Below are 10264 nucleotides of genomic sequence, written 5' to 3'. Positions count from 1 at the left end.
TTGCGAGGGTTCTCCGTCGACGCACCCCGCTCCCGACCCGGCCAGCGCCCATCGGAGATCTAAGAATACCTGTTCAACACCAGCCGTGGTCCAGCCCGTTTCAACCGTTCGCCGTCGCCCTACCGATACCAGACGCCCAACCGCCCTAGCAATGCTGATTTCGCAAGTGAAAGGTCCCCCAGCCACGCGGGGGAAACTAAAAGCAGATACTTCTGGAGGTAAAGTTGCACGACCACGGAAAAATGAAAACCCTCCAATGACGCAACGTGTCGTGGAAGACTATGATTCCCGAAATGCCCTCAGCCCGACGACCCAATCTAACCCTGACGTGACTCCCAACCACAACGACAGCAAAATGGCGCGACGCGTTCCCGACATGACTGAACGTGCCGATGAGACTACAACGACGAGCGCGACGCACAGTGCCCGACCGTAACTCGAAGAAGGCAGCGTGCCAAGTTCAGCTGTCCATCGACGGATTCGAAGTAGTCAACCTCATACACGCAGAAGCCGGGTACTAAATCATGAGTTGGCTGTTTGCGTATAAGCTGAAGAAAGGTATGACCAGATGGGACTGTCCGCACATACGCACAGCAGGAGGCCACCTCGTGACGCCAAGTGGAACGCGCACATCGCGCGTCACCTAAGCCCGCACAACTTACCCTGCGGCGTTGGTCATTTTGCCTAACTGCTCCCGCGACGTAATTCTTGGAATGGACTTTTGGACGGACAACGGTGCAGTTAGTTATCTACTGACCAAATCCATAACTTTTTCCTCCGATCACTCCATGACGCCGGAACCGAACCCCGAACACCATGCTGTTTTAAGAATCACCGAAGATCATGTCACCCTGCCACCCCGCGCAAGCTTGATGATCACCGTCTACTGTTAAGATGCTGTTCCTGACGTCGATTCTCTCGTAGAGAATGAGCAAAGGTTGCTCCTCGACCGTGGTGTCTCCATCGCAAGAGCCATTGCACGCTTTACGCAAGGCCAATCCCAAGTTTTTGTCACTAATTTCGGCGACGACTACCATGCTTTTAAACAGGGGCGCTGCAATTGCGTTCCCCGAAGAAACGCAAGAAGCAAGTGACGTGGTCGCGGTTGCCGACTTTGAACGCGCACCAGAAGATACCTTCAAGCTTCCGAATCCCTTCGACGTGAACCTGGCGTTACCGCAAGAGGAACGGAAGAGATTGTTGGATTTGCTGCGTTGCTACAGAGAGTGTTTTTCGATGAACTCAAAACTACGCCAGACACCTCTAGCGAAGCACCGAATAATAACTGAAGATGGAGCCCGACCTACACGACAGTCACCGTACCGCGTCTATTGACTCTCTTCACACGAGCGGGAAGCCATCCGGACTCAAGACGTTGACATGCTCAGTGACGACATTATACAGCCATCGAAAAGTCCCTCGGCTGCGGCGGTCGTACCGGTGAAGAAAAAAGACAGCACATTAAGGTTATGTGTTGACTACCGGCGACTGAACAAAATCACCAAAAAGGACGTGCACTTCCTTCCTCGAATCGACGACGCCCTCGACCACCTCTGCCACGCGAACTACTTCTCATCGATGGATATCAAGACCAGCTACTGGCAAATTCAAGTGGACAAGAGAGACCCAAGAGAAGACTGCATTTATAACCCCGGACGGCCTATACGAGTTCAAGATGATGCCGTTGGGTTGTGCATGGCGCCAGTAACGTTTCAACGAGTCATGGACACGGTGCTAGATGGCCTGAAGTGGCACAGCTGCCTCGTCTACCTGGACGATGTTGTGGTATTCTCCCGGACTTTCGACGAACACCTTGCAAGGTTGCAGCCTGTACTCGAGGCCATCCGTACGTCGGGGTTAGCGCTGAAGCCTGAAAAGTGCCGCTTCACGTACGAGAACTCACGTTTTTGCGCCATGCCGTCAACGCCGCGGGAGTCAGGCCTGACCCGGCGAAAGCTTCCGCGATAGCGAACTTCCCAAGACCGAAAGATAAGAAGGGCGTGCGGTGATTTCTGAGACTATGCGCGTACTACCGGCGCTTCGTCGAGAACTTCGCCCGCATTGCAGAGCCACTCACCCGTTTGACAAAAGATAGCACCCCTTTCAGCTTGGAAAAATGCCCAAGAAAAAGCATTCTGCGAGCTGCAACAATGTCTTCAAAGCCCACCCGTGCTCGCGCATTTCGACGAAAACGCCGAAGCGGAACTGCACACGGACTCCAGTGATGTAGTCGTGGGTGCTCTTCTCGTACAAAAGCAAAGCGGGCGCTAAAAAGTAATCGCCTATGCCAGCCGGGGTCTGTCCAAGGAAGAAAGAATCTACTCAGCCTCTGCGAAAGAGTGCCTCGCGATTTTATGGGTCATTTCAAAACTTCGCGCATAGGTGTATGGAAGACCGCTCAAGATTGTGACAGACCACCATGCGCTGTGTTGGCTCGCAAATTTGAAGGACCCTTCTGGCCATCTTGGTAAGTGGAGCTTGCGCCTCCAAGAATTCGACGTTACAGTAGTCTATAAATCCGGGAGGAAACAATCCGAAGCCGACTGCCTGTCCCCCGCCACCGTCGACCCACCACCACAAGACTCCAACGAAGACAGCGCGTTCTTCGGAGTCCTAACTGAGAGCGACCTGGCCGCCCAGCAGCTTGCCGACCCCGATCTCCGTGTCATGATCGACTACCTCCAAGGATGCAACGTCGCCGTGCCCGGGGCCTTCAAACGCAACTTACCTGCATTCAGCCTGAAAAACTCTGTCCTCGTGCAGAAGAATTTCAAACCCGGAACAAGAGCGAATTATCTTCTTGTCATCCCGGCAGATCTTCGAGACGAAATTTTGCAAGCGTGCCAGGACGATCCGTCTTCTGGACATCTCGGCACAGATCGCACAATTGGGAAAATCAAGATGACGTACTACTGGCGCCGCCTTGCATCCTAGGTTACCCACTACATTCGGAGTTGCTCTGACTGCCAGCGACAAAAAACGCCGCCGACAAGACCCGCCGGCTTTCAGCAACCGCTCGCCGTCCCGTTGAGGCCCTTTGAGCAGATTGAAACGGACCTTTTAGGCCCATTTCCTACGTCACAAGCACAGAACAAGTGGATTGTTCTAGCGACAGACTACATGACGGGCTACGTAGAGACCGCTGAACTTCCGAGGGGGACTGCACAAGAAGTCGCAAAGTTTTTCATAAAACAAGTTGTGCTGCGACATGGAGCCCCTGATGTCCTAATCACAGACCGCGGAACGGCCTTCACTGCGGAACTCATGCAAGGAATCTTAGGCTACAGCAACACGGATCACCGAAGAATGACGGCGTACACTCCACAAACGAACGGACTAACGGAACGTCTGAACAAGACAATTGCGGATATGCTGTCACTGAACGTCGACATTGAACATGACTTGGGACGAAGTGCTCGCGTACGTCACCTTTGCGTACGACACGGCTATCCAGGAAACTACGCAGATGACACCGTTCGAGCTTGTCTACGGAAGACGGCCGACTACGATGCTTGACGCCATGCTTCCGCATGTAGAAGACGTGTACCACCAAGGGGATCGTGTTTGGGTTTAGACTCCCATCCGTCGACGCGGACTAAGTAAGAAGCTTCTGCGACAGTATTTCGGACCCTATCAAATTATACGACGTGTCGGCCAACTTACCTACGAGGTGATCCCCGATGGTGATTCCGGAACGTCACGACGACGCACGCGGCCCGCAGTCGTCCATGTGGTTCGCTTGAAACCTAACTATGACTTTTTTTTCTTTGTTCAGACTGTCTATTATTTTTGCATCGGTCGATGCACTCTTAGAGGAGGGGGGGCATAATGCCACGAACCATGTATGGGTTTGTTTATTTATTGTTTGTTTTACTTCCCGGAAAGCCCGGCTCTGTTATGTGTGCCCAGAGCGATGCGCGTCTTCCATTCTTTATGTTTATGCCCCAAGGGTTATCTCATTCAGATAATCAGACTGTTTCACCTTAACGTCACTAAGCCCAGAATAATCTTCTGTGAACTACAATGTTCTGGGTGTAAATCGACGGTTCCAAAAAACACTTGCACCGAAAGATAAAAGCCTGCAGAGCAGACGCCGCGGCATTCCATCCGACGACACTCCCCTGCGCAAGTCACTTTGTTCACCGTTGCTTCGCCGCCTATGTATTCTTTTAAGTGCAAATGCACTTCTTAAGCGACCCTGAATCACTCGTCCACCGTCCGTCCACCGCAGCTCAGCAACAGGTGTTATCGCGTCCTCCTCGCCCCTAGCAACGGCGCGGAGCGGAGGGAGAGCGTGTGTAGCAACGGCGCGATGACGTAGTGCGCTCGCCTGATGTCGCGCGCTCTCGCATTTCACCGCGCGAGGTGCGGCGCAGTTCAGTCTAGCGCGCGCCTCCGTCGAGGTCGGTCGCCGGTTCCGCAGTCTAGATGGATTCTTGTGAATGCCAGAGTTGATCACAAGGGGGTGATAATGTAACTAAGAGGCGAATGCCAACACAGTTCAACATAGCCCCCCTCATAGCATCAACCGTGCATTCGCACTTCCCCATGCTCCCCCTCGGGGAAATGCGGGTGAATTTTGAGTTATTTGGGGAGCACAAGTTTGCTCCAATAAACTTGTTGTTTCTTCAAGACAACTGCGTGGTCTTTGGCTGCGTGACAATATGTTGTAGTAGTGAATACATGCCTCGAACACACGCTTCGAACCTTTCCGCTACCCCCCGCCATGGTGTCGAGGTGTTTGAGGTGTTCTGCTGCTGAGGCCGAGGACGTGGGTTCAATGCGGCAGGGGACGGTGCCTTTCAGATGAAGGAGGAAAACGAAAATGCTCCTGTCTCCAGGCTTTGTCCCCAGTTAGGGAGCTTCACATGGTAAAAAGGTAATTCCAAGCTATCCGCTACGAGGGGCCTCAAATCGCAGTTATACACTCGCCCCCCCCCCCTCCCAATTCTTCAGTTTGTTCAAAATTTCAAATTGGTAGTTTTAAACTGAAAAGGTTTAAAGCAGTACTTCCGGAAAGTTCAGTTTTATTTAGCCGGAATCACCGATCCTCGCTGGTCCAAGAAAAGCATGGATGATCAAAAAAGGCGTAAATGTTTCTTGGGCCTTGACTAGTCCTCGTCCAAAAAGCCAAACACCATCTTGCACTTGTTCAGCAATTCTGAAGACGGTGTTTCTTTCGGAATGTGTTCTAGGGTCATACGTTAAAACAAGATTTTTTGTCGTTAGTTATGGAATTTGGTTTTCGAAAGTATAAAAGGACGATGGTGTTTCTCGCAGCAGATTAGTGGTCTTTGCTAGTTTCCTCATGACTACACAAAAAAGGTGCAAAAACCTGGACAGCGAAAGGAAAGCACAACACAGGTGAACTGCGAAATGAAAGAATGTTTTGAATGGAGGATGGTAAGGACATTCAAATACCCATAAAAACGGGGAGGGAAAAGCAGTGGGAGAAGGAAAAAGAGCAGACGGAGAAAACGGGCGTAGAATCGTTAGTGGTGTGGCCGGCTAAGCTCTATCAGTCGATACAGCATGACCGCGCAAGCATGCGCGTGCCGAGAGATGGACTATTTAGTCAGATGATGGCAACCAGAATTACTTCAGCGGAAGTTAACAATCCTTTAAATCAGCGGTCAACCTTGATATGTGAAACCAAGGTCTATGCGGCCATGTACCTAGTGTCAGCTTTGAAAAGGGGCTACGGAGGGGCTGCGGATGGAAGTCAGTCCTGTCTTGCAAATTACAAGAACTTCTAAGATATATTCTTTTAGCGGTGTCCATGTGCCGTTTCTTAATACCCACTTGTATAAGGCGGAACAGTCGCAGTCCCAACAATTAAATGCCAAGTTTCAACCCTTGAATGGCTACCGAGAATTAGCATCATCTCGAAGCGACCGAAACACAGGGACCGCTCTGCGCCATTGTGCCACTGCGCCACACGGCAAAGGAATCTTGTATAACACTCCTTTTTGACTGCGAAAGTTAGGCAGCGCATGCTGCTTCTTACAGCCTAACATGACAAGTCCGTGGAACTTGCTCTCTTGCACTGGCTGCCTAATTTATTCGGAGCTGAAAACATGATTCGGATACCTGTCAACTTGTGTGAGAAACAATGAACTTACATGAGGCTGCTGGCTTGGAGCTGTTTTCGTAATGTGTTTTCCCCCTTCGTCTTAGAGTTTAACTCCACTGAAGATTTTCGCCACTCTGCGTAGGAGGTTCGTGAGCGCTTGTCCCGTCGTCCTTCTTTACTATCGTTCTAAAAGTCGGCTGTATTTTTTAAAAATTATAATGCACTAACTTGCCCAACAGATTTGCTAATCAGGAAACCAGCCACCCCCCGTCTCAGCACTTGCGTTATGAAGCTTGACTGGGTTGCGTGACAACCGGAATGCCGAAGGGCGTTCTTAAACTCTGCGCTTCATAATCAGCGCTTGACGAGGTTGGATTGTGCTGACGTATAAGGGAGGAATATTTTCCGCGAGCTGGAAGATTAAGCCCAACGTATGTGGGGGCCAGTGCTCCAGTGTGCTAGTGCTCCAGTGTTAGTTCGATATCGAAGAAACACAGGCGCCGCCTATGGGACACGTCATACGTTGGAGAAAACTCGCATAGCAAAGACGTAAATGCGGCAAAGATATCACTCTTATCTTTAGTAACGTCATCTGTGCGTAGCTTGGAGATGAGGAGGAAGTTGTCGGCATAGCAGAACACTTTTATGATAGCTCTGTCTTCTATCGAGGATTGGAGACGCCTATAGTGGATGGAAAAAAGGAGCTTAGCTCAGCACCGGGGCTAGGCACATTCCATTGAAAAGACGACGTTTCTGTACATGAACAGATTGTCGTGCGCGTTTTAGTTGGTGACGCCGGCAGTCCAGCAGAACGTGCGCAGACAACGGCTTACAAACCACTCTAGATTTACTGTTGATACCACTACAACCATTGCTGACAGAACAAAACCAACACGACCCCCTCTTTTTCCCTATCGCCGGGCAATTGCTCCACCCGAAACTGTACTCACAGATAAGTGGTCTCCTTCGTCGCAAGCGGCTGCTGTCATGAGACAAACATGATCCGCAAAGAAATGAATAAGGCTTCACCAATAAAATAGTACTGCGCATTCTTGAACAATATGCGAGGACTGATGTCTGGTCTGCAAAGCCAATTCGCGAGAGTAAAATGAGACTGCACCACATTTGAAAAGTATTGGCAGAACCACAATCCAATTCGTCGCCTTTCTGGGACACCAGGACGGTTGCAACAAGCACTAGAGAAAGAAAAACTGATGAATGGTGATTTGGAAACAGTGAAAGTGTAGCTTGGAGATTTTGTTAGTTTTAAGAACTTCCGCTGCATTCGCCGGAAAAAAGGGTTGAATGGAGACAGGTCGCGCTCTTTTGTAGTCGTCACGCCGACATGCACACATTGCGCGCTGCGCCAGAAACTGTGCCAGTGTCGGGGGAATATTACGCTTCCATTTAAAAGCAGAATCATTGCAGCACGCAAGCCATATGCTTCCGCTCCTAGAATACTAAACTTAGTCTATCACCAGGAATGCAAAATGTTGTTTTGAAAGCGTATGCCCTCGAAGGAATGAATGATGAAGCACCGCATTCAAGGTGAAAGAAGCAGAAGTTGTCATCTTAGCAATAAAAACAACATTGAATCTGAATTTGATATTCTCTTTGCATCATAATAGTCAGGAGTTCGAGTCATGCCTGTTGTAAAGAAGGCATAGTATAAACATCATTTTTTTCCTAGAACGTGCAGTGAAGCCGAAGCTTGGTACATTTCGACATTTTCACAAAACAAGAGAAGCTACGGCTATCTGAAACTTCCGTAGTGAAAACGGGATACGAGACTCGCGAGACATTGCATTGTAAAGAAGCGGGACGTGCCTTGTGTTCCACTATCCTTAATGTGCACTAGCGTGCGAACGCTTCATCTTGACGCCCATCACATGGATGGGGCGAAGGCGTGAGTCCCAGAAAATAATGGATACCAGTTTTCTCTCGCGACGACCAAAGAGACACGGAGAAAATGTTCGTGTAGCATACCCACGTCGATGGCTTGGTTGACTGGTGAGATGTATATTGTGTTTTGTCAATGAATCAGCTCCACAACTGCTCCTTCAACTAAATGAAGGACACGTGCTTCTTAAATACGCAAGTAACACAGAAAGGACTAAAACACGCTGCTCAGGTATCCCACTTTCGAGGTGCTTTCTTAAAAACACCATTGGATTTGAAGGAATGTGTCTCGATACTTCGGTACCCTACTCTTTACTGGTGAAGAGACGACAAAACCAGAGCTCCAACCGTGTTTTTTCCAAGTCAGGAGGGGAAGCAAGTTTTTTTTTCCTCCCTTGGTTGTCTGTCATCTCCGATTCCGAAAAAAATGTGCATTAATTTTGATCAAGTAGTGTGAACATTAGGTTTCGCATATAAGATTCGAGATTTCAATAAAGGCCCCATTTTGTCCGGTCCCTCCCCAGGTGTGTTGGATTGGCACGGTAGATTCCTCCTCCTCGTCAACTTGTCTTTGGCGCTAAACCCTCCCCATTCGCATCATTTATTTATCTACACATTCCTTGCACTATCCTTCCTGTGTTTTTCTTTTTTTTGTTTTCTTTTTTTGTTGTAAAGCCAAGATCTCCGTTCTCACGGTGTGTTTCGTTTTCTTTTTGATTTCGCTTGTTACACTTAGGTAATACCGGCTGCCGCTGATGCCTCGTTAATCGATGTCACTGTAATAGGAGAAGATGACACACTGGTTGATTATGTGCGCTCTTTAAGCAACTGTTTATCGCTAACTACCGAACTAAACATAAAGCAACGCGGAGGACACTCGTGTATTCAACACCGCAAAATAGAAGAACCATTAAATATGAAACAATCGTGAACCCTACCATGAAAGTTCTCGCTCATTGCTGCAATGGCACGTTCCCTTTCGTCCTCAAGAAGAACCTACGATTGATGCCACTCCTCTTCCTCGTAAGGCCTCTTTGCGCTTCCTCGACATAGACCTTGCAGGATGATGGTCAGGCATAACAGTGGCTTAATCAGTCGAAGGATCAATTTCATTACTAACTCACGTCATCAGCCCGCTGACGCTACGTCGTCAGGGTCTCCGAGAACACGGCATCGCGCGACTTGTGGACTCGCTACAATTTGGCCGAAGTGTTAAGCCTTGCCATAAGTAAAATTACACAAATCGCAGTGGCTTTACGTTCAGCGGCTCTTCCGGACTGCCACCAGTCCAACTGTAGAGGTCCCCAGATAAACGTCCTTGCTAAGTTGGAGGCAGCTCAGCTGGTGGCGCCATTGTACGACAAAGTTTGCCTCCTTTTGGTGGCACAACAAACTTCTGTTGTGCCGCCAAAAGAGGATCCAAAGATGTAGCCCTATTTCAATTCTCAAGATGTAATATAATCTGTAGATGTATAGTAGAGATAACTCGGAAATGGGGCTCAGATGAGTAGGAATAGACAAAGCTATAGATAATGACGGAATTACAGCGGATCTGTTAACACGTGCTAGAGCCATTGAGAAGGCATGTAAACAAGAGGTTTGCATTCTATTACACAAAGGACGGGCTGTAAGAGCGTCTAAAGGACAAGCCCTTCAACCTGCTCCCAGTTATATAAAACGTTTTTACACTAAACGCACCGTAGCCGTCGTAGTGACAAGGAACTCGACGGCTCCGTTGCCATTCTTCTCCCACAGCTCCACAAAACAATCACCCAACTTACGCACCTCATTCGACGCATCCGCGGCTCCTCCTAGGGCCTCAAAGATCCGAAACCTGCAAACTCATTCAAGCCCTCCTCATCAGTCGCCTCACATACAGCTACCCTTTCGTCAACCTCAAGATACAGGAAGCGAAGAAGCTGGATGCTCTGATCTACAAGACCTACAAAGCAGCCTTAGGACTCCCTACCTACACCTCCAACACACGCCTGCGCAAACTTGCCATCCACAACACCCCACCAGAAATGTTAGAAGCCCAACTCACTTCCCACCTGCACCGACTCTCCCTCACACCAGCTCGTCGACGGGTACTCCAGGTCATCGGACGCATGGTCCCTGCCACCGCAAAGGCGGCCCAACGTATTCCCCTCTCCATTCGTCAACGCATTCTCGTTCGTCCCGTCCCAAAGCATATGCACCCCTTCTACAACCAAGGCTGCCGCAACGCCTACGTCCTATTCCTCGAAAAACGCTACGCCACGGATCCCAACACCCTCAATACCGACATATCCC

The sequence above is a fragment of the Haemaphysalis longicornis genome, unplaced genomic scaffold, assembly GCF_048455015.1.
Source record: "Haemaphysalis longicornis isolate Haplotype H1 unplaced genomic scaffold, Haemaphysalis longicornis Haplotype H1 scaffold_4, whole genome shotgun sequence".
NCBI lineage: Eukaryota > Metazoa > Arthropoda > Arachnida > Ixodida > Ixodidae > Haemaphysalis > Haemaphysalis longicornis.
The sequence above is the reverse complement of the archived record's forward strand: the minus strand, read 5'-3'. Positions refer to the sequence as shown.